The sequence below is a fragment of the Arvicola amphibius genome, chromosome 12, assembly GCF_903992535.2.
Source record: "Arvicola amphibius chromosome 12, mArvAmp1.2, whole genome shotgun sequence".
In the NCBI taxonomy this organism is placed as follows: domain Eukaryota; kingdom Metazoa; phylum Chordata; class Mammalia; order Rodentia; family Cricetidae; genus Arvicola; species Arvicola amphibius.
In genome coordinates, this window is record NC_052058.2 from 126543241 (window position 1) to 126569546 (window position 26306).

The window sequence follows — 26306 nt, forward strand, 5'->3', positions numbered from 1 at the left end:
AATGTGGTGTGGTGTGCACGTGTGAGTGACATGACATGGTACATGTGTAGAGGACAATTTTGTGGAGTCATTTTTCTCCATCCACTTTTACACAGATTCCAGGAATGGAAATCTGGTGGTCAGTCTTGTGGGGTAACAACTTTGCACATTGAGTCATCTCGCTGTCTCCCATCAACTTCCGCCCCCCACCCCCAAAAAATCTTGCAAGCAGGGAAAGCAAGCATTTTTCAACTCTTAAAAACATGACTAGACTTAACCATAGTTTGATATTACAGTGAGATTTTATTTGTGTTGTAGTAAACAAAGCTTCCTCAAGATCAGAGTTCAAAGTTAACCACTAGAGGCCAGGGAGCCATGATACGTACATTTAATCCCAGGACTCCGGAGACAGAACAGGGGGATCTCTATTAGTTCATGGCCACCCTGAGATACATGAGATTGGATCTGTCTGAAAGAGAAATGGAGCTCACATGAAGGTGATCCGGTACTTGGGATTACACGACTTTAATCCCAGCATTAGGGAGGTAGAGACAAGAGTGCTGGGCTGGGTGGAGAGAGGAATATAAGGTGGGAGGAGACAGGAACTCACTCTTTTCAATCTGAAGATTTTGTAAAGGTAAGAGCTCTCTAATGGTTGGCTGCTTTGCTTTTTGCTCTTTCAGCTTGAACCCCAAAATCTATCTCTGGGTTTTTATTATTCATGCTACATGATATCTTACAGTAAAAATATTCATCGATTTTATTATTCAGCTATGCATCATGGGAAAGGGTGAGAAAGAGCAGGTGTTAAGCAAAAGGCCAGATCAAAGGTTTCTTTTTAGAAAACAGTGAGGTAAGGAATTCAGGATCTGTCCTTAAGTGGTAGGATTTCAAGCAGGACACCTGGGAGCCATTTTGATTTTCTACAGCATAATGTACTTAAAGAACAAGGAGATTTTAGGACTTTAGTTCAAGTGTTGGAAGTTTTTGCTGCTTTTCAGAAAAAAAAAAAAAAACCACATAATGGGCAACCAAAGTAAAACTGATGCGTACAGCTTGGTGAGCGTACTGCAGCACAGATGTTCAACATTTAATCTCTCTCTCTCTCTCTCTCTCTCTCTCTCTCTCTCTCTCTCTCTCTCTCTCCTTTTCTCAGAATAAAGTACATTTTGGTTGATGTCTGTTTAATTTGTCACTGGAAACATTTGAAGGACATGTCTTTCCTTGTTGTCTCTCTCTCAATGGTGTCCCTTTGATTCTCCCTCATCTTATCCTGTTCTTTCTTCTCTTCTGTTTTCTTTGCTGTCTTTCAAGAACATCATTCATTACTGGATACTCCTCACTAGACCCTGATCATAGAACATCCAATTAGTTCGTCTAGAGGAAAGACTGACATTTGCACCAGTAAAGGCTCTGAAACCTTCCTGGGAACTCTCAGCTGGGGCCCTGTCATTTCCATTGTTTAATAGTCCATGGAAAATGACAGTGTATACTTCAGTGGTGGGCATAAGAAGGAAGGCAGGAACTAGATACTCACTTTCTGCCTAATGCATATGAGTCTGCAGGATCTTGAAGAGTGGACTCCACCCCACAAATTTAGACCCTGAGGCTAGATCATGACAGTAAGCTAGGAACCACTACATCTGAGCTAATGTTCAAAAGCTTGCTAATAATGGAAGAGTAGGCCATAGAAACTTGAATTCAATATTCTTTCTCTTTCTTTCTGTTGAAAGCCCCAAGCTATTGTAGAAAGAACAGATTGCATTCAAAAGTCTCTTTTAACTATAAAGGGGATTACCCCAGAATTTCTTCTTCCCTCAAATATAACTTCAGGCTGTCTCTGGAGCTCTGAAAAAAATCAAAGATAACTTTTAGTTTCTAACGGTGAACACAGGACTTTGAAATACACCTTCCCTTTTCCACTGGGTTAGTTTGGGAGAATTCTTGGGTATTTTTTGCCTGTGGGGTGGTATTAGCCCTAGAAATCTTCTATATATTAGTGGAGAAAGTAAGGAACAAGAGAAATAGTATGAATTAGCATTGTGTAAATGTTTTTAGGCCAGGCATTTCCTTGCTTCATTTCCCCTATTTCATCCTGAAGTCTTCAGGCCCCCACAGGGAGGTGCTTTGTGGCATCACTAATTTAAAATGGGCACAGTGATGGGGGAGGATGAACTTACCCGACTGTCCTTATCACACCTGTCTGCAAAGCCTAACTCTTGTCATATCTAAAACATTCTGATGCAATGTGTGTTGGCAAAACAAATAGAAACTGATGACATGGTCTGTCCAAGGAAATCATAGTTGCAAGTAAGTGGATTTGGGAAGCCCTTCTTGAACACATGGGGCCAGGGGTGTGCAACCACATGTCAGTTCAGCCAACGAGGCAATTTTTTTTTTTTTTTTTTTTTTTAGAAAATGCCTAAAACCAAGTTGTAAACAACATGGTAAGCACTTGATGGACAAGAAAGACTGCAGATAACCTGGGATTTGTCATGTACAAAGTTCATAATTTTGTTGTAAAGCATTTGAGACTCTTTCTTTTTCGAGACAGGGTTTCCCTGTAGTTTCTAGAGCCTGTCCTGGAACTAGCTCTTGTAGACCAGGCTGGCCTCAAACTCAGAGATCCGCCTGCCTCTGCCTCCCGAGTGCTGGGATTAAAGGCGTGCACCATCACCGCCCGGGTTGAGACTCTTTTGGAATTAAGAATGGCTTAGAATTAACTAGGTCACTCTAGAAGCTTTGCCTTTCTTTTTTCCAATGTATGTTGCTGTTGATTATTTGGGAATTTCACATAATGCAGCCCAATCATAATTTACTTCCCAGTTCTCTCAGGTCCATCCCCCCACTCTTGTGACCTCCCCCCACAAAGAAGAAGAGGAGAAAAGAAGAAGAAGAGGAGGAGGAGGAGGACCATGGTCAAACACTCAGTGGCCAGACACTGAAAGAAAACTGAGTCCTTCCCCACCCTCACCCCAGCCAGAGCCATCAATGGTGAAGAACTACAGTTTAGGATCCGTATCACAATTTTAAAAGTTCTTTCCAATAGCCTTCTGTCTAGACGATTTCTTTTGGGAGGGGTGGGGATGAGAGTTTGTCACAGAAGCCTTCTATGTCCCTCCTTCTCTATTATGAGTCTATAGTGATCAATGCCACTGCAAAAAATAAGCTTCCTTACCATTTACAGTCAATAGCTTTTCTCTATATCTACTGGTTCAGTGTTTTTATTCTCTATGAAACAAACAAATTTCAGTAACCACTATTGTCTGTCAGAAGTGCATTATGAATGTTTAGCAATGGAGTCTGTGGAGCAGAAAGGGGAACCTTGACTTGTGAATCCTACCTCTCTGACAACCAAAGTACCACAGTTGTCTTAGTTACTTTCCCATTGCGCTGACAAAACACCATCACTAATGCTTATAAAAGAAAGCTCTTAATTTGAGGCATGTAGTTCTAGGGGTTAAGGTCCATGGCCATGATGATGGTGAGGGTCATGGCAGCAGGTCAGCCAGGAGGCAGGCAGGCATGGCATTGGGGTGGTAGCTTAGAGCTTGCATTTGATCTGCAAGCACGAGGCAGGAAGAAGGCTAGCTGGGAGTAGGATGGGTTTTTGAAAATATCAAAGCTGATTGCCAATGACACACTGCCTAAAACAAAGTTATACCTCCTAATCCTTCCCAAATAATCCATCACCTGGGAACTAAGCATTCAAATATAGGAGCCCATGGGGACCACTCTCATCACCAGAGCAGCTGATTACAAATGTAGCTGGAAAGATAGACTTCACAACCAAGTAGTAGACACTATGTTCATATGGTAAAGAGTATATGTATACTATATGGAAATATATAATCAAAAGAGTATAAGAAATCACAAAATGTAACAAAGAAGTAGATGGTGAGTTAAAAGTATTTGCCCAGAAATAAAAAGATACATTTATTATTATTTCATGCGTATGGGGTTTTGTGTGCATGTTTCTGTGCACCTCATACATGCTGAGTCAATGAGAGCCAGAAGAGATTGCTGAATACCCTGGCACAGTTGTGAGCTGCCATGTGGGTTCTGGGAATGGAACCCAGGTCTTCAGGAAGAGCAGCCAGGGCTCTTAATTGCTGATCCTTCTCCCCAGCCCCATTTAAAAAAGTCTGTTAGTTATGATTGTTTGCATGCACAGGCATGAATTGTAGGTATAAGCGGCATGCTTTGTGGCGCATCTGTGGAGATCAGAGGAAAACCTCGTGGATTCAATTAACTCCCTGTACCTTTATGTGGGTTCTAGGTATTGAATTCAGGTCACCAGGCTTGCCAACTTCTACTTTTAGCCAGAATTTTAGCAAGATTTTAAAAGTTCTACCACTTAATGTTTTTAGTAATAAGAGTTTAAGAGCCATTTCTCAAAATTCCAGATAATTAGGTCATTGGCTATCATAAGCCAGCACAGGGAGAAGCAGTTCCCCCTCCTAAGCTTTATTCTGCTCAGAGCTTTATGTGTTCTTTCTATATCAGTCTCTAACGAATGCCTCAAGCTATTAGCCTGTCTGACATCCTCAAGTCCAATAAAGATGGACTCTTGCATTTCCCCCTCACTCTTTACAGTCTAGAAAGGTTAGAAATGATTTAAAAAGAACAACCATCCCAGAGGTATGCGCAGACGTAGCACATTCCTACAAATGTTTGAATGATTTCATCTTTAAAATGAGATAGGTGATGTTGAAGCTTCTAGACCATAGACCAGCAGTACATACATATCATATGATGGTGGAAGACCATAGACCAGCAGTACATACTTATCATATGATGGTGGAAGACCATAGACCAGCAGTACATACTTATCATATGATGGCGGAAGACCATAGACCACCAGTACATACATATCATATGATGGTGGAAGACCGTAGACCACCAGTACATACTTATCATATGATGGTGGAAGACCATACACCAGCAGTACATACTTGTCATATGATGGTGGAAGACCATAGACCAGCAGTACATACGTATCTTATGATGGTGGAATTTTCAATTAGCTGAAAACCACCAGAACCAGCAAGCTGCGCACGCGTCATTCAGGCCCCAGATCCAGGTTTCAGATTCTGATGTCATTGTCCTATCACAGAGACATCCGATGTCTCTTCTGATCTGAACCAGATCTGCGTTTATATTAGCTCTGAAGCCACCTGCGCCACCCGAGTAAAGTAACCCTGCAAAGGGGAGAGAATCATCTCCACGGGGCTGATAGCCACAAGGTCATCAAGGATTGAAGCAAATAAAAGGGCCTAATCTCAGACCTTGGCAGGAAGTTGTTAGGCCACTAAGGTGACCAGCTGAGACTTTCCTTTGAACAGGCTTATATTTTATCTCCACAAGCTGCATGAGGCTAGCTTTCTTTAAAGCTGCCCATAAGAAGACATTTAAAAACTGTTCTCTTCCAACTAAGGGAAGACTTAAAACTCGCATAATCTAACCTACAGCAGCCTCTCCTGCCCTTGAAGTTCTTCTGAATGGAGAAGCAGGGGCCATCGTCACCTGTGGTCCTAGAGCAAAGCTATGTCTTGAAGATCATTAATTAACTAACTCCCCCTTTCCCTTTGGTGTTGGAACAAATTCAGTCCCTTCAGCTACCTACAGAAGTCCTGTTTGCTTGGTGCCCTCTGTGTAAACATTCCAGTGTCTTTGTAAGCAATTACATGCTGGGGATTCACTGACTCTACCCCTCCCCTAAACATAGCTGTTTATTTTGTTCAGCACAGAAACATTTTGCTTTGGGAACTTCATGAATGGCACCATGCTGCAATCAAGGAAGCTGGATCATCCCTTGAAATGATTTGTGTCTATGCTGCCCCTTTGCAGCCTTCAAAGCCCTAAGGCAGGTTTCCTGAGCCAGGTCAAGCTTGTCAGTCAAACAGCAAGGAAAGGTAGCTAGCAATTTGTTATTAATTAATATGCTAGCTAACAAAGCAAGTCTTTAGCTGGTTTTAGGTGTACCTGCAATACGTTGCATGGAGCTGGTCTCCATTTTGCAACTCAAGGGATTTGGGTAAGTCTTAGCTCCATCTCAACTGGTAGCGCCAACAATTGTGTTATGTAAACATTATCACGAACTGGCTTTGTGTGAGGCAATATTTGTATCATTCTTAATAAAACAAATGTTTCCTGTGTTCGAGGTTCATGTAATGCGGTCAAACAATCAAGAAGTCACTCCCATGGTCTGCAGACTGAACCTTGGACTTTATTTGAATGGAGTCTAGCGTATGTGAGCTTCAAAGGAAGAGTAACCTCAAATTCCACTTGTGCTGTCTAGTTTTTGCCCTTCTTTCCCTCCCTTTCTCTCCTTCCTTCTGTGTCCAAATTAAAACAGAAATATAACATTATTTTTACAAGTAGTTTCATAGTTGGAAAGCTAGCTGTCAAGTTTACAGCATTTCTAACCCTGGAGCTGGAGAGACGACAGTACAGTTAAAGGCACTGGCTACTTTTCCAGAGGACACTGGCATAGTCCCTGGCGCTAACATGGTGGCAGCTCATAACCATCTGTAGCTCCTAGCCTTGCAGAAATAATGCACTGAATTGTAATTATTATTATACTCGGTAATAGATTTTTCAGAAGGTTAAATAATAAAAGTATATAAACTTAGTTTTAACAGTGCTCGGTACATTGAAAGCTGTAAAACGCATGGGGGATATTAGATTATTCTTGCTCTTATTGTTTTAAACCACACACGTTCATTTCCATTCTTTATATTCACTAAGAATTCATGAGGTGCCCTTTTAGTATGTATTAAGAATGAGGCTCACAGGAAATAAACTACTTGCTCAAGACCATACAAATTATCCTGTCCCCCAAATTCTTAAAAAGGAGTGTTGAGTAGAGAAAGTACTGTATCCGGTAATGGATAAAATGCAAAATCAGCTCCACTAATCCAACTCTATGCTTTAGCTGACCAGACATTTCTGTGTTCTGACAGAGAGCAAGGCGCATGAGTGTTAGCCCTTATAATCCTTCACAGAGTTCCCAGATGCCCATGCACAGGGACTGCTGAGGTTGGAGACAGAATCAGCAGAAACAAACACACCCTTTGCTTTTGAGAACTGATTTCAGTGCCCAGTGATTGCTCCCAAATGACAATAAGGATCCTGTAATAATCTTCATGACCATGGGATTTTTCCACTAAATAAGAAATAGCAGAGCTACCAGATGTGGGGGGAACGGGAATGGTTTAATTGGAGGAAGTTGCAAATTGGGGCATTTACAGCTGAGAATCACAGTGAAGAAGGGAGTGGTCTGTGCCTCAGCAAAAAGAGAGTAAACAAGAACGCACAGACTAGAATAATGTTTGAAAAAACAAACAAAACAGCACAGTGAGACTGGAGGAAGCCAGACTATAAAACCTTGGGATTTGAGTGACAAGAACCTACCTATTATGTAAGAGTGTACACCCATCTCACCAGTTTGTGTGATGACGTCATAACCCTCCACATGGTGCAATTGGGAATGGGGTTCCTGGGAACTGCAGATCTGGATGAGTCAGCAATATGGAGAACCAATATTGGAACAGCTTTTATAAAAAGGAGGAGGAGAGAAAGGTTCTTTATTCTGGGCGAGAAGTTAGCACTAAAGCAGCCATCTGCAAACCAGAAGAGTGGCTTACCAGGAACCTGCTATCCTTGCACCTTGGTGTTCAATTTCCAAGCTCAGAGCTATAAGGAATAAATACCTATTGTCGAGCATGCTTTGTCTATGTACTTGGTCATATAACTTGCGCAAACTTCTTTGCAAAAGGCTTAAACTGCTGAGACTATAAATAGATTTAGGTCTTAGAGTTCAAATTCACTGTGAGACTAATACTGGAAGGTATTTTATCTTCTAAGAACAGCTTAAGTCACTCCTGCACTTGACCTGAGACAGATCCATAACACATGGAGGATTATTTTATCCATGTAAATTTTTTTTTTGGTTTTTGTGATCCTAATAATAGAAACAAAATAAGATCCCTATATATCACCAATTCTTTATTAACTAACCAAATATCATTAGGATCATAATCCAGACTTGGATTATGGATGAGTTAGTGACGGTCTGCTGATGATACATTATGTTCACTGGTAACCATGGATGTTTAGTGAGGGTCTGCTGATGATACAATATGTTTACTAGTAACCATGAATGTTTTAGTGACTTTCTGCTGTTGTGACAAAACACAGGACCAAGGAAACTTATGGAAAGAAGTTTGTTTGGCTTGATGCTTCCAGAGTAAGAATCCATAGCAGCAGTGGAGACATGACAGCAGGTGATTGGATCAGGAAGCTGAGAAATCATATCCCCAACCACAGGAGGAAGGCAGAAAAACCAAACTGGACGTGGTCCATGGCTATAATTATACCACTGTCGGTGAAACCCTTCCTCTAGCAAGGTTCTGCAGCCTAAAGGTGCCTGAAGCCACTCAAACAGTGCCACCAACTACTCAAACCAAACATTTAACCACTACAAAGTGGGGCTATTGCTGTTTAAATCCATTCACTCCGCAAGGTAATGTTGAACATCTGTTCTATGCATAATTTGTTGGCCAGAAAAAAAAATCCTTATAAAAAAAATCTCTTCTTTCAGAGATCCACCTCTTTGATTGGGGAAGAACACAATGCATAAAAATGTAATGAATTTGAGATTATGAACATATCTCATTGTGATTTGGTTCTGTGAGTACTAGTGATGAAGTTGTTTATATTATAAGCCTTTATTAAGGCATTTAAGCAAGGGTTAGGGAGGAGGCTCTATGAGTAGAGTTCTTGCCATGCAAGCATGAGGCTCTTAACTTACATCACCAACACCCATGGGAGAAGCCGGACATGGTAGTACTTATTGTAAGCCCAGTACAGTGGAATAAAGAAAGGCAGACACATGGGCCTTGCTGGCTGGTTTGTCTAATGGAATCAGTCAATTCCACGTTCAGTGACAGATCTTGTCTCAAATTATAAAATGAAGAAGGATTGTAGAAGACACCTGGTATCGATGTCTTGTTTCTGCACACACATGTTTACATGTACATGTGTACCTGAACCGACAGATAGACACACATTCAGGTACACATGCACAAAGGATTTTTGAAGGAGCCTTAGGGAAGCATTTCATGGGAAAAAAAGGACTAGAAATTAGAGAGCATCAAGAAAGGCAACTGTCTATACACAGGAAAGAGAAAGGAAGGTAGCTGCTGAATTGCAGGAGGAGCAATGTCACACATGCAGCAAGGTGTGGATTTTAGATATATTTTATAGGGAGGTGTACAAACTCATAATGACACACTGGGGACAGAATCTGTGGCTGTAAAAGTGAAACACATGAGCTAAAGTTTTCTAAACTCTCTGCTTGCAAAGACAGAAAGCTGGAGTTTGTGCATCACACGGAGATGATGGTGGAAGAGCCTCGAGAGGGGAAGTTTGGAGTTGGGCGTCTGTTTGGCCTGTTAGGCCAAAGCAGATATTTGAGTAGGCAATTATATCTGTTAATCTAGAGATCAGAGAAGAAATCCCCATTGGAGTCAAAACCGGGTATCCATCAGCCTTGCAAGCAGCTGAGGTCATGGGAGGGTGGAAGGGCACAGAGAATGAATCTTCTTTTTGTTTGATTTTGGTTTTGGTTTTTTCAAGACAAGGTTTCTCTGTGTAATAGTCCTAGCTGTCCTGAAACTAGCTCTTGTCGACCAGGCTGACCTTGAACTCACAGAGATCCGCCTGCCTCTGCCTTCCAAGTACTGGGATAAAAGGCATGCACCACCACTGCCCAGCTGAAAATGAATCTTAAATCTGAGTACTGATCATTCAGCCAGTGTCATTTAGATCAGGAGGTGACAGAGACAATGGAGATGCAGGGAAGGTGTTATTTGTCATGTTGGGAAAAGAATAGTGAAGGGTGTGTTTTGGTTTAAAGCCTAAAAGAATTTGCAAGCTGGGAGGGAAATCCAATGCGAACATAATGGCGAGGAAGATGAGGGTGAGGGGCCACTGTACTGGGGCTTTAGAAGCATGTCAAAGAGTGGGTGGTTCTGTAACATCGGTTATTTTTAAAGTCTCTGTAGCTCTCACAAGAATAATTGCATGCCCCTAAGTGAAACAATTAAACATTCCAAAGGGCTCTGTGGATATATGCATTCTCTACCTTTCTCTTATCTATGTCCCTTATCCAAATAATTTTGGCTCTCCAAAAGAGTCCACTCAGAATGTATCTCTGAGATAAGGGATGTCCTTTATGCTTTTATTTTAGCTTACAATGCAGAAGATGGTCATTATGATAAAAAAGATGAAGTTTAGGAGTAGAATGTTATTGCCATGGTTCTGATTCCAGAAATGAACAGTTTGAGGCAGGGCTATGAATCCCAAAATGTTCAAGGACAAGAGCCAAGGATGTGGAGTGTAAATGTGTGGAAGGGTCTCCTTACTGTGCCAGTGAAAAGGAAGAACTCCCACAAATTGTGAAGAGTGCTGGCTTCTTCATTTTCAAGTGAGATTATATTTTTAATTATCTCATAGAGAACACATCAAGACTCTTCCCATGAGGGCTAGGATCGAATCACTGTGTTCTCAGTGGATCCCATCCTCTGCCCCACTTAGATGGGAGTGTTTTGATTTCTGGAATGAATTGCTTCATTCACATACGAGACAACCTCATGTTCTAACTGTGAGGTTGATCAGCTTCCCTCCATCTCAGTTAAGAGCATCATGGATGTGGTTGCTGTTATTTACCAGCGTCTTTTTCTTTCCTAAAGGATTGCCTTTGGGAAGATTTATTATTCTGTTTATTGTTCCCAGAAGACATCACCAAAAATTTCCAGAACTCCTAAGTTCAGGGAAGTTCTAGATAAAAATCAACCTAAAACCCAATGATTTATATATACCAACTGCAAGATACCTGGAAAGGAGTTTTCTTGTTAAAATCTTGTCACGATAGTATCAAGAACCATAAAGAACTTAGGAATAAATTTAGCAAAGCACGTGGAAAGTCGGTATGCTGAAAGTAAGGCATGGGTAAAAATAATTGTAAGAGACTCATATGAATGAAAAGATAACCAGTAAGAACTAAGACTTCTAAAATACCCACCATAGACAACGCTATCTATGAATTTAACACAACCCCTCATCACTTCTCCAGCCAGCATCCACAGGAACAGGAAAGCTCTGTGACCTGGAGAGAGCTGCAGACATGTCCCTAGACAGAGAACAAGGAGGAAATGTTGCATTCCCCTCTATCAAACTGTAGTTAAAACTGGATGCCACTGACTTTAAAAAAAAAAAAAAAAAAAACAAAACAAAACACTGGGACGATTGTAGCAGAGTAGAGCACATAGGAGTAAATCCCTTGATAGAATTTGCTAATATTTGATGAGAAATCCAAGAAAGGATAAACCCTTCAATAAATATTATCAGAAAAAATATTTAAGAATGTTGGAACCCATTACAGAAACCATACACAAGAATATTAGAAGTGGGTTGAAGATTTAATGGAAGGCGTGAAACTTTCCAACCCCAAAATGAAAACAAGAATTGGTTTGGTTTTTGGTTTTTTGATATTGACCTTAGCAATGATATGCTGCCCATGAACTAAGGCACAGGCAAGAAAAACAGAAATAAGCAAATTGTATTGCATCATCCAGTAAAAGAGAAATAAAACAAAAAGGCAGCCGACAAATTGATGGAAGAAATTTTCCAGGCACCTTCTGATAAAGATTGAACACTGACCTGTAGGAGGAAATCACATAAAAACAAAAGAAACAAGAGGTCAAAGGAAGCAAATGATATTCTCAGTGGAAAAAGCCATCATGGGGATCTAGGAGAATGTTCTCAGCATCATTAGTCACCAGGCAGGTGTGGTGACAAATCACTTGAAATAAATTTCACACTTGTTATACTGGCTATTATCAAACTGAGAAGTGATAACAAGTGTTGCTGGGGGCGTGGGAGAAGGAGAACCTTTGTACCTCAGTGGGAGGTGTTGCAAGTTTCTGCAGCTAATACAAAAATAGTGTAAACATTAATATTAAAAATAGACCCACTGTACTAACATCGGTCTTACACCCAGATCTATAATTGCTACGCTCATAGATCAATGCATCTCTCAATGTATGTCAGAGAAGGCGCTGTTTGCAATAGTAGGTGATCAATGGAAAGACCCACAGCTGGCCAAGATGCAGAGAGTAAGAATGTGGAACATTCAGTCATAACTGGAACATCTGTAATATACTCCTCCCTTCTTCCAAGGCGCAAGGATTACTGTAGAAGAGGGGACAGAAAGACTGTAAGCATCGGAGGTGGCGAATGACTACATAGCCACAGCATCTTCCGGACACAGCCGGGCAGCTGCACGTGGGAACGTCCATCAGTTTGGATAGCATGCACATGCTCCTCGTATGCTCAGGGCGGATCAAATCCCTGCATGAAGACTAAGGTAGGCAGGAAGTCCCACCCCTAACTAAGGAGGTATTGGCAAAGGGTAGCCACTAGGAGAGGGAGAGTCAGTTCTCTTTAAGAATGTTGGTAGGTGAAGTCCACGCATCCATGAATATATGGGCAGCACAAATTGGATTTGATGGATGGGGAAAAAAAACACAAACCAGAACAAGGTAGGTATAAAGGTGAGGGTAGATCTGGGAGCATCAGGAAAAAGGATGAATATGGTTCAAAACTTATTGTACAAAATCCTTAAAGATCTAATAAAATGATATTAAAAATCAAAAATTAAATTAAACCCAATATATAATATACCAATCGTACTCTAGAACTATATTCAAATGAGACAAAAATCAGTATCTCAGAGACATCTAAAGCTGTATATTCATCTCAACATGTTCATAAGACCGAAGATACAGAAATGATCTAAATTCCATTGAGGGTGAATGGTGGTGATCACTCACCATTTGTGATGCCGGTAAAGTAAAGGATATGGGTTGGTCACATTGTGCTAAGTGGACAAAGCCATACGGAACACAAATGCCTCATGAACTCACATGTGGCAGGCCTCTGGACAGCTCAGACTCGTGAAAGCTGACAACACAGCTTTGGGAAAATGGGAAGAAGTTTGCTCGAAAACAAGAGTTTTCAGTTAGAAAGTAAATAAATTATGGAACTATAAAGCACTTTGGGGTGGCCGAGGGTACGAGTACTGTATTCTATGATTGATATTTGATTAGTTGTGCTTTACTTCTTTTTAAATATTCTTTTGAAAATGGCGTCCCACTACATTGCCTAGTATGGTCTCTCACAGTGAATCTTGTGTGTTACCTGATGGAGTAGCTTGGGCTATAGCACATGCCACCAAGGGTATTCAGTACACACCTACAAATATAAGTCTCATGCACATGCAGATACATTAGCCATGTCATCATGTGTGTGAATGCATATATGATACATGTTATAATATGTAATATCATATATATCAACTTTGTAAAATAATAGGTCACCATTCTCCTTTTTTTCATAATGACAGTCGTTTGTCACTCAAAATTTTGTATTCTTAAACAAAATGTTTGGACTCCTGATTGTCAAATGTATCTAAAATTTGAATGGGTATGGAAATATCTGTGGCTGGACCAGTTTGGAATTCTGAGCAAATCTGAATCTGAAGCTGTATTAGCATGAGGTCTTGAAGGAGGCTTTGAGCCTTGGTTCTTCTGTTCATGAAGAGAGATGGCATCTTAAAGGCGGACTTGTTACGGTGATTAAATAAGGCAGTCTGTGGGAAGGGATATTCTCAGTGATTTTCAGTGTTTTCTCACTGCTCACACACCTCCTGGAGGCTGTCTTTCTGAGCAGGAGATCCACATGGTGAATTCTCAGGGAGCAGTGGTTCAATGTCAGCTGAGTGAAGAACCTGCTTTCCTTTATGTATGGACAAGGATGAATGATGTGCCTCTAACTCTGGCAAAGAATACAGCTCTGCAGGCCTGGTTAGCCTCCCACACCAACGCCCCACACCCAACATTAGATACATCGCACCCAGCACTCAAGGCCGGGAAGAGCAAGCTGGCCCTTCCCAGAGCCAGGGAGCAGTTTGTCTTTGGTGTAAGTATTCCAGCCTTTGAGTTGAGTCTTTGTTTCCAAATGAAAGACCATGCTGTGACTCGTTTTACAAGTCTAACAGCTTGAAAGACACTGTACCTTGAATTTCCTGTAAAAAAAAAAAAAGATAACCTAATTTCTACAGAGAAAAACAGAATAAATGAATTTGCTTACATGAAATTTGAAAAATGTGCCCCATGTGTTCGCTGTGTGGGGAGATTAGGCACAAATGGATTTTCTATTACAGATCCTCTAGTGAAAATATGGAATCACTCACTGGCTCAGGAGGTAAACTGCAGGTAATAAGGAGAACCGGCATAGTCAGAGTCCTCCACCGGCGGAGGAGTAGGGCAGCCCAACCTCACTCCACACTTGAGACTTTATTATTTCAGTAACACATTCCTGAGTTCCCAGCTGATGAATATTTGTTACAAGACATCACAACTCCGCTCTTCTCACCTGCCAAGGTTATATTTTGATTTAGATTTTAATTGGATTTTTAGGAGTTTCTATTTTACCTCAGACATTTGAATCAAAGCACTTTTCTCTCTTCATTTATTTGAAATAGGTCTTCGGGGCTTCCCCACCACACAACATAATTGCAGTAGAATCGTCCCAAGTAAAGAATGTGCATTCACACCAGATTAAACAGCCGCTCTGCAACTCTAGCAGGATGTCCCCATTAGTCATATGTTGGGTTCTCAAATAGAAGAGGGATTTTGTATTCGGGTTGTTGAGTGTAATTAAAGGTTATGCCTTTCAGAATGGTGGACAGCCTGGGGAAAGAAAATCTTTTTATGTTTACTCAGAAGTTAGTATGGTCCAATCATCATGTTTGGTACTTTGCTATTTGCTCAATATTGTAAGCTAAGTAGTATTATAATAATATTATATTTGCATTGTGTGTGTGTGTGTGTGTGTGTGTGTGTAGACATCCTCAGACTCCCTATGTAGCTGAGGATGACAGTGGACCTTTAAGTCCTTTGTCCCCAACTCCTGACCCTAGGACTTAGAGGACTGTACCAGGGCACCCAATTTTATGCAGTACCATGTTCAAACTGAGACTTCTCATAAACCGTGTAAGCCCTGCATCAGCTGTGCTCTAGCCCAACCTTACAAGGTAAAACATAAAATGCAAAGGGCTAGTTGATTTCCTAGGGTTAGGAATTGCTTGTCCTAAATTTTAAACTAGTTAGCCTCACTCAGGAACTCTATTCTTCCTGAAGTTCTGGAGTTGGCTCACTCTGTTGAGTTTTGCTTAATGTGTGTGTTTGCTTCTTCATCCACTTGTTGGATTAGTCACAATGGGCATCAGTTTTTCTAAGTTTCTAGAAAGCATGAGCTGGAGCAGAGTGTAGTCACTGTGAGTCAGACTGCACAATATTCCAGCTCAGACATACACACTGACTGGGTTAGTGAGCAGCAAGTGCCAGTCTGACTATTGCTCTCACAGTTTGAAGTCTCTACACCCCATCCCACGTCTTCCTCTTCTCATCGGATGAGAAAACAATGGTTTTTGTCTGTATGCATTGATCTATTGATTTTTTTTTTCTCAGAAATGGAATCAGTATGATCTGTGGGCTTTTGTGAGTGATCTCATTCACTCAGAATGTCTTGATCTTTCCCCCTGGGTTGTAGTTCCTTTTCATTGGTGAATAATATTCTGCTTAGTCATTATCAGTGAGTGAGCATTTACCAGATAGAAAGCAGACACTGAATTCACATTTCAACTGAAAGATGCATCTGCCTTTTTAAACGGTAAAAAGACATCAAAACTTGAACCTTCTAATTGATGAGATGGAGTCACTAACAAGATTGTCTGTCTCGCTGTGTCCTTTCATCAGTTAATTTATAAAATTTAATTAGAGACCGGTGTAAGCATTTTCCTTCTTATAGTTCTTGATTAAACTAAAATTATCTTTATTTTCATTTTATAAAAAATTAGGGAAGTAAAGCACATAAATAAGGAGCATGTTTTCTGTTGCTCATTCCCTCTCATGGAGTTTCATCAGTTCTTGGAAATCCTAGTGTGTTCATTCTATGTGTCAGAAAGCTAACGAGTCGGTCAGAGTTCCTGCGGTCATACATAAGGCATACCACCTGCAGTATGCATCCAGCACACATAGACCCACACAGCAGAATCACCTGGAAAAAGCTCCATTCTAACTACAGTCCAGGTGTCAATCAACAATGAGAAGAATAAAGAAGTCATTGCCTGTCCATGCAATGTGCCACTCACCCTAAGAGTAACAAGGGTACAAGGTATGAAGCATACACAGTATGGGAGAATTGCACTGTGATTATGCTAAATAAAGATAGGAAAGAAAGACAGTCACATCACTCTGCTTGCATTGAGTTCTAGAAAATGTCACTTAGTTTAAAGTGATGCAAAATCAGGCAATGGCTCTTTGGTTTGGACATGGAAAAACAAGAAGGAAAGAAGACCACCTGTGAAAGCAATTATATTTTCTATCTTGACTGTGATAATTGTTTCATGAGATTATGCATATGTTAAAATCTTTCTAAATGTGCATATGTTCTTTGTTATATTCCTGTTCCGTCTCAAGAAAATCGAGGTAGCATGCTAGGGCTGTTTTGTCATCACCTCTTCTTAGAAAGTGTTAAATACATTATAATAATGAGAAGCAGTAATAGAAAGCAGTCAGCAAATCTAACAATTAGTGTTTTAGTATTAGACATTGAAGCTCCATTCTAGTGGCTATGATGATGGGACCATTGTAGTTCTATGTAGTTCTATATAGCACCTACTTTGTCTCCTTTGGGGTCTCCTGGTGGTGTTTAGAGCTTCTATTTGGAATTGAACTTTTAGTCCTAACTAGTCAAAAAACAAAACAAAACAAAACAAAAAAAAAACCCAAATTCCTTCCTAATGAGGAGGGAAATAACCATGACTGTACAATAAAGTCTTGTTGTAGAATATTCTTTTAAGATGTGTTACATTTGTTTATGCTGTAGAACATTTGTTTAGTGTTGTAAAGATGTGTTGCATTTGTTTAACTCTGTGAAGCTGTGTTTCTTTGCCTGTCTTAAAACACTTGATTGATCGAACAAAGAGCTGAATGTCCAATATCAAGGCAGGAAGAAGAAGAAGGCGGAGCTGTCAGGCAAAGACAATAAACAGGAGGAAAAGAGAGAAAAGATGGAGGAACGAGAAAAAGGAGAAGAGGAAGACTCCAGGGGCCAGTCACCCAGCTACACAGCAAGCCATGGAGAAAGAAGTAAATAAAGGTATACAGAAACAGAGAAAGATAAAAAGCCCAGAGGCAAAAGATAGATGGGATAATTTAAGAAAGGCTGGCTAGCTGGGCGGGGGTGTGTGCCTTTAATAGTAGCACTTGAGAGGCAGAGTTAGGCAGATCTCTGTGAATTTGAGGCCAACGTGGACTACAGAGTGAGTTCTGGGACTGCCACGGCTATACAGAGACCCTGTCTCAAAGGAAAGAAAAAGAAAAAAAGAAAAGCTGGTTAGAAATAAGCCAAGCTAAGGCTGGGCATTTATTAGAAAGGATAGGATACCGTGTATTTATTTGGGAGCTGAGTGGCATACCCCAAAGAGTAAAGAACCAAAGAGCTAAAACAACCAACACCAAGGTCTGCTTAAACTCTCCTGAAGAGGTGAAGCTACCGGGTCCATCCAAGCTGGGGACAGCTCTAGTGTGATGCCACTGTTGGGCCGCCTATAAGCCATCTGGTATAAGAAACATTCAGTTGATATCAATCCTTTGTGGACAGGCTGTGGCTGCAAACGTGTGTGCTTTCATTCCCATCGTCAAAAAATACTCACAAAACATACAAAACAGTAACCATCAACTCCAAATTCCTAGTTTTATCTGTTCTGAGCCACAGCATGGTGAACATAATATTCAAAAATGGAGAGGATGGAAACAGTAGGGAGTGGTGTCAGACACTGGAGAATGCTAATGCAATTCTTGAAGCTAAAGACACAGCACTGAAAACCCATGTTGCCTATGGGACAAAATGAAGGGCAGCAGTAAGTCATGCTGGGTGGACCGTCTCTAATCAGCTACCGTTCCCCAGTCACCTGCCATTTATTAACCGTACAGGGTAAGAAATAGTTCTGGTCCATTATAAAGGTAATTGGTCCATGCCAGGAGTTCCAGTCTACTGTACAGAATCTCCCCGGGAATGAGGGCATCTAATACAGAACTTTTTCTCTCATTTTCCCACTCGATGGCTGTGTGTTAGTAGAATATTGTTTCTTGCACGTCAGTATTCTAAGCTCATGCTGTCTCCATCACCTTAAATTCCCTTTTAGAATCATATTAATTTAAAGCCATGTCACATGGCCTCTCATCTCAGTCTCCTTCAATGCCATTTTTCACCTCCCCCACACACATACAAATCATCTTTCTTTGCTTCAGATCTTGCTGAGAGCCCATTGGCCACTGGGTAGAAGCACTGGCACTATAATACCATCTTGTGTGAGTCCACTGCTGTTCCCCAGGCAACAGTAACCCCGAGAGTTTCAACTTAATCATGTCATGTCCAGCATTGCGCGAGCTTGGCAAAGCTAAGCAGAAATCTGCGCTATGTCGTGGAGTTCGGGGTGTTCAATGTGCCCACATGCATCTTGCAGAGAGTAATTTTCTCTCATTGCTGGATGTGAATCTTCTAATTGTGCCTCACTGACAGGAATAAAATATGCTTCTCCCTACCACTGGCTCCAAAGGGAATTAAAATTCAGGCAGAAGATACTAAGAACAGAAACTATTATCCAGGATTTCTGAAGCCTTTGATTTGGGCTTCCATTTAGTTTTGTAATTGGAAGATGGAACAGATGGTGACCGCCTCTTGAGTATGTTGTACCCATTGTAGCAGCCTGTACAACTATCAGTTCTTGAGAAGAAAGGATGCATTAGGCGATGCCCATGCTTTCTGAAGCACGAGGAGCTCAGTGGAATCGACCATTATGCAGAGGGTGGGTGGGGTGGGCTTAGACACACGTGCAGGACAATAATTCTGATACCTGCTGCAATCCACAAAAGAGGAAAAGTTCAACCCGAAAGTGCTATGCTGCATTTGACTAGCATTTTAATGATGAAGATAACAATCCCAGGTAATTCTTCTATGAGGCTAGTATCTTCCTATTTCTAGCCCTGCCTGAGGATCAAGAAGACCAGATATAAACTATGTGTGTAGTTTGTAATTTGAAATGAGGGATTTAGACCACAGACAGCATTTCTCACAAAAGAGGAGTGTTCCTGTGACACTGTCTGTATCAGGCAGCAAGCAATTGCTGAGCTAACCCCATTGAGCGGCTGTAAAACTCCTCTTCAGTTATTCCAGTAACGGTTGTAACTTAAAATAAAATTGGCATAACAAAGGAAATGCTGCACAGGAGTGGAAATCAAAGCATGATAAATATTGTCTTTGTTCAGCTTCCGTGTAGTGAACGTCTTGGAGAGACTTAAGCAATCCCTCGTGAGTTCTACTTGATGACATGGCATCTTTTAAATTCATATATTTTAAATTTGCAAGACAGTCAAGTGGGTGTTTCTTTTCTTCTAAATGTTTGGCATTAAACTGGAATGAGCAGAAAAAGAGACATTGAAGCAGGACTCGTACGAAAGGAACACTGCCCTTTGAGGGGGAGGATTCTGAGCAAGGATACAACTCACTGGTAGAATATTCGCCTATCATGTGTGAGGTCCTGGGTTAAATTACAAAAATACAGAGAAGGGGATGGAAACAGAGGAAAGGAGGAAAGGAGAAATAGAGGATGGGGTGGGGGGAGAGGACGGGAGGGGCAGAGGGAATAAAAGTATACTATTTAAAACGTTATAAAAGAACTGTCTCTGCTGAAGCCTGCATTGATTATATGCTCCTATTAAATGTTCTGAGCAATATCTTCAAGCCGTCTTTTCATCCTGGATTTATTCTCTTCCCCATGCTATTCCCGAGTTTAGCAGACAGTCCCTGTGCTTCCACTCTCACCGTAGTTAGAAAGTTCCCGGTGCAAAGAGCACAAGGAGCATAACTTATTCAGGCTCACAGTGTTGGTGGAGCGAAAATACTTGCCTGCTCCCGTGTGTGGAGAGAAAGTCTGGGCAGCTGGAGACAGGAGGGAGAGAAGGGGGCTCATCTCAAAGCCTACAGGAAGCCTTCATGACACAAAGGGAACCAGGGACAGAGCACAGTTCCCAGTGACATCACCCCAAGGACACCTTTCCCCTAGTTTGCCTTACCATGAAAACTCTTCAAACACAAAATTGTACACCAACTAGGCCCAAGTGCCAAACCCATGGGCCTCTGAGAAAAATTTTACAGGGAAACCAAACACAATTCCATTTAAAAGATAAATACATATCTAGTGAATGTTTATATATTATGAAATAATGCATGCTTATTAAAGTGAGGCCACAAACAAAAGAACCATGCTATAATATACAGAGAGGTTTGTCCACGTGGAACTTGTATTCGGTTTTGTTTTGTGCAAAGTTCTCAAGAATATTTAAAAAGCACTAAAGAGGTGAGCTTTAGTAAGCATCACTTTTTAATCAAGTTATAACATACACTTTGTAGATGAACATCTAAATTGCTCAATAACAATGCCATATTAATTCAATATTATTAAAATGTGTTCTTAATGGTTTTGAACATTCAGACTGTGTCTGAATGTTAGAATATTATAGGAAACACTCAGATGAAAAAAGCTGTATATAAGATCATTTTACATTCAATGGTTTATGTAAAAAACTTTCCAGACATAGGCTGGAAGTTGATAAGAGTTGGCCCATTCATATGCCATTAGCAGTTTATGAAAGCGATAATGGATGTGACCAGGCCTTTTAAGTGTTACTAATTTTATGGGCAGAACAGGAATCTCATTTTAATTTGCATTTCTTGTATTATGAGGAAGCTGAATACTTTTTTGTTTGTTATTCTAGTTCCACTTCATTAATTGCCCAGGTTATTTGAGGGCTTGTAATTAAAGGCTTTCGACTCTGTTCCTTTTATTGCATGTTCTCAACCGTGGTGGTTCACACTCACCCTTGATTTGTTTAGGGTTCCCAATTTGTTTCATTCATTTTCACTTTGGTTTTTTCTTCTGGGGAAAGTTTTGACTTGCATACAGATAAATTGTAGTCTTTCCACTCCCTTTGTGCCTCTTTAGCTTAGAAAACCTCCACACACACCCATTTTCAGAAGCTCCGAAATTAAAACATAGGCTGTATTTTTACACACCGAACCCTTCAGTATAGCGAGTGTGCTTCCCATAATGAATTGTGGAAACCACAATTGAGCAATTATTCTGAAAATGTTATATTATTACTAGTTACCGAAAGTGGTATTTGTGCCACTACCTGGGATTGCTTTTCTTACACACAACACACACACACACACACACACACTCACACACACACACACACACACACACACACACACTGTGGTCACAGGCATATATTAAAAATGTCATTGGTTTCTGCTTCCTAGCAAAGGGATAATCATTTCATCTTCTGTCCGAGTGCCCTGTCTGCAGTCAGCTCTGCCCAATGCAGGCTCAATGCATTACAGCCTAAGTCAGTAGTTCCTTTTGGCCGTTGCCAGTCAAAATGTCACTACGTACCAGCTTGGTCAGTTCCTTAACCCCAACTCTTCCACATCTGTTCCTACAATCTCCTTTCCATTCCTATCAGTGTTTGCCTCAAAGATAAAACTACATCTTCAAAATAAGCTCACTAAGCTAATATCTCCCAGGACTTGGAAGCCTCCAATGTAGACTATGCCTAATTTTAAGAAAGAAACACAGTGTTAATTATTGTCCCTTTTCTCATCAAAACTACTATCCATTTTCCTTTCCTTTAAGGTAATGACTCACAACCAGTGGGTTGTGACCCCACTGAGGTCCAAAATCTCTTAAACAGGGGTCATCTAAGGCCGTCAGAATACACAGATATTTATATTACAATTCATAACAGTAATGAAGCTACAGATATGAAGATAATATCAGAATAATTTTATGGTTGGGGTCACCGCAACATGACAAACTGTATTAAAGCATCATGGCCTTAGTAAGGTTGTGAATCACTGCCTCAAGGCAAAGACACATGCTGATTCCTCTAAAGCAGCTAATCCAGCAAATCATGTTCCTTCCAGGCTGACCTTCAATACACTATCCGGTTCTTCTACCTGGAACATTTTTTCCTGATAAACAAATTTATTCCCTTATAGTTCTAGAAGTCAGAAACCAGAGCTGTGTTCCAGGCTACAACCCAGGGGTTGAGAAGATGCACCCCTTCTAGTCTAGTTTGGTTGACTGTGCCTAGTGAGAGTTCTTACATCACTCGGGCCATGTCCTTTGTGATCCCAGCTTCTTTATCTTTGGGTTTACTTTTCAGTCGTGAGGACTTCTGCTCTACTACACATTCCTCATAATGAGCCATCATGGGACAAAGGCCTTCGGGCCAATTATCATAGACTCCAACACCCAAAGCTGGGAGCAAGAACAAACTTTATTCATGAGGTGGGGCAGTAGAGGGGAGGGGATCATATGTGAGAACATGAGGAAACTGAATGGTCGAGTTGGGGAAATGACCCAGTGTGAGAGCAATGAAAGAGATATCTTGATAGAGCGAGCCATTATGGGGTTAGGGAGAAATCTGACACTAGGGAAACTACCAGGAACCCACAAGGATGACCCCAGCTAAGACTCCCAGCAATAGTGGAGAGGGTGCCTGAACTGGCCTTCCCCTGTAATCAGATTGAGGACTACCCTAATTATCATTGTAGAACCTTTATCCAGTAACTGATGGAAGCAGATACAGAAATCCACAGCCTAGCACCAAGCTCTGGGAATCCAGTTGAAGAGAGGAAGGTGGGATTATATGAGCAAAGAGGCAATCAAGATCATGATGGGGAAATCTATAGAGACAGCTGAGCCAAGCTTGTGGTAACTCATGGACTCTAGAGGACAGCTGGGGAACCTGCATGGGGCTAAACTAGGCCCTCTGCATGCAGGTGACAGTTGTGTAGCTTGGTCTGTTTGAGGGCCTCCTGGCAGTGGGACCAGTATCCATCCCTGATGCATGAGCTGACTTTTTGACCCTGTTCCCTATGATGGGATGACTTGATCAGCCTTGATGCAAAGTGGAGGGGCTTGGTCCTGCCTCAACTGAATGTACCAGGCTTTGTAGACTCCTTATGAGAGGCCTTACCCTTTAGGAGGAGTGGATTAGGGATGGGTTGGGAGAAGGTAGGGGGAGCAGGAAGAGAGGAGGGAGGGGAAACTGTGGTGAGTATGTAAAATGAAAAAAAATTAAAGAATTAATAAAATATTAATCTTTCCTCCTTTCTTCTCCTTCTGTCTACCCTTCTCCTGTCCATCCCCCAATTGTCCCTCAAATTCATGGCCTCTTTTTCTTTACTTATTGTAATTACAAATGTTTATGTATGTAAATATAAACAAATAAATGAATAAATACAAAAATACTTACACCCAGTGTTTATTATAGGGATAGAAAACTAACACAACCAACTTAAAAGCCTTCCACATTCTGCTGCCTGTGATCCTTCTCCATTTCCAAGGGCAGCTGCGGGTTGCCTCCTTATGGTTCTCTCTCCTACCTTTTCTCATAAGACTTAAACTTGTATCAGGAGCTCAAACTTCCTTTGCTCTGTATATCAAAACACTCTCCAACTCCAGAAACAATGATGTAGACCTAGTCTGTGTGACAGGTCAGTGCGTGTGTCTGATGTAGACCTAGCCTTTGTGACCACAGGTCAGTGTGTATGTGTGATGTAGAGCTAGTCTGTGTGACCACAGGTCAGTGCGTGTGTCTGATATAGACCTAGGCTGTGTGACCACAGGTCAGTGCGTGTGTCTGATGTAGACATAGGCTGTGTGACCACAGGTCAGTGCGTGTGTCTGATGTAGACCTAGGCTGTGTGACCACAGGTCAGTGCGTATGTCGACAAGGATTTTTTCTTTCCCTTTAATGTTTTTCCTCAACTGTTTTTCCTTTTATTAATTTTTGATACACTCCTTCAGAAAGGCAACCTAAAATAGTGTTTGACTACTTGATGAGAGCAGATGCTGCTACATTCTGGCTCTGCATATTAGTTACTTAGAAATTAAGCAGATATCCTGTGCTTCAGTTCCCTAATCTATAAAGCAATCATAATATGTCGCCATCTCATAGAACTGTTGCATTTATAAAATCAGTTCACATAAGCAGAGAGCCAAAAGCCACATGAAACACGGGAAATGCGTTAAGAGACGCTAACTACTGTCATTGCTATCAAGATTGCAATATTATTTGTTCAATAAACGTTTTAGGATTCCCAATTGTATTCAATTTGTTGAAGATAGCTCTAAATTTAGAAGAGACAGGCACCTAAATTAATGAATGACAGACACAATTTGCTTAAGACAGAGGCACAAAATGGAATGTGGATTCTTCTCAGAGGCCATGACATAGTCACCTGTGGAGCTCAGTCATCAGTGATGTGCTTTGATGTTGTGCAGAGAGTGACAGACAGGGTTCAAGCGATGGAGAAGGCGGTATGTATTTGAGTCTTCTCCCTGGGGATGAGCGGTTCCATCCTATGGGAGCTTATGAAGCCCTGAAGCGTCCTTGACCTATGTGAAGTGAGAAAGACAAAAGATACAAATGATTTGCTGCCGTTCAAATGGGAAAAGTCACATGACCTCAAATGAGGATTTTTAAGTAGATAGATACATGGGAGAGTATATTTTAGAAATCAATAGGTAGATAATAGATGTGCAGTTATATAGGTATGTAGAAAGATAACACACACATATACATATAAGTAGGTTGATTATACACACACATACATGCACACATAGAAAGATCTGGGTAGGTAAGTATATAGATGAACAGATGCATAGAAACTTACTTTGAAAATAATCAAAAGGATGGTCAAAAAGCTAAGATGTTTAAATTTTTTTTTAAAAAAAAATTAGTTTTTGAACTGGGGAGATGTCTCAGTAGTTAAATTACAAAATTTGGGTCCCCAGAACCCATGTAAATGCTGAGTAGGTGTGACAGAATAGTTTCTAGCCCCAGCCTAGAAAGGCTGAAACAGGTACCCCAAAGCGAGCTGACTGGCCTTTCCTCCATTAAGGCAACTCTTACATCAATCCTGGGCCCTCGAAAGCTCAGTTTTCCATGTGTGCCCACACATGCAAACATGAATGCACCACACGTGCACACCACCCCTCCGCTCATGAAAGCAGAAAAGACTGCTATGAAATGATAGATTATTAATTCTATATACAAGAGATTTAGAGGTGAATTTAGATAGTAGTACAGGGAACACATGGAGAATTAAAATAGAGGGAACATAATATATGGTCAAGATCTCTTTGGGAAAGATTTGAACTTGTAGTGTGGAGCATGGCAGGCTGCATCCCACCACCCAGCTCCCGCACGGCTAGCTTTACACGTGAAATAACAACACACAAACTGTATTCATTTAAACACTGCTTGGCTCATTAGTTCCAGCCTCTTATTAGCTAATTCTCACATCTTTTGCTTTAACCCATATCTAATAATCTGTGTAACACCACGAGTGGTGTCTTACCGGGAAGGAACTTAGCCTGCGTCCATCTCAGAGAGGAGAGCTATGAAGACTGCCCGAGGCATCTGCCTCACTTCCCGCTTCCCAGCATTCTGTTCTGTCTGCTCCACCCACCTATGTTCTAACCTATTAGGACAAGCAGTTTCTTTATTAATTAACCAATGAAATCATTAGATAGATAGAAGACACACCTACATCATGAACTATAACTTTTTAAGTTTCCTTGTGAGCTGGCAGTGATGCTACAAGCTATTAATGCCAGCATTTGGGAGGCAGAGACAGGCAGATCTCTGCGAGTTTGAGGCCAGCCTGGTCTAGAGCATGAGTTCTAGGACAGCCAGGGCTGTTGCACAGAGAAACCCTGTCTCAAAACACTAAGCAAAAAAATCCAACAAAACTGTTTCACTCTAGCTCGCTCTCTGACTTGCTCCATCCTTCCAAGCATTCCCATGTTTTATACTCGTAAGTTGTTCTGTACTTCTTCCAGCTTTAATTTAGCATTTTAATTTAATAGTCTTTTATAATTTAGGAAGTGATAAAAAATAAGCGTTCATGGCAGAATGTCCTTCCTGAGAGCACGATGCCCAGTCATTTTCTCCCATGTAGGTATAGGAGCCAAAACATGACACCTTCTTTCACATCCTGCTTCACGAGGACAGAGGGAGATAAACACATCAAGATTTTATGCAATAAATTAATTA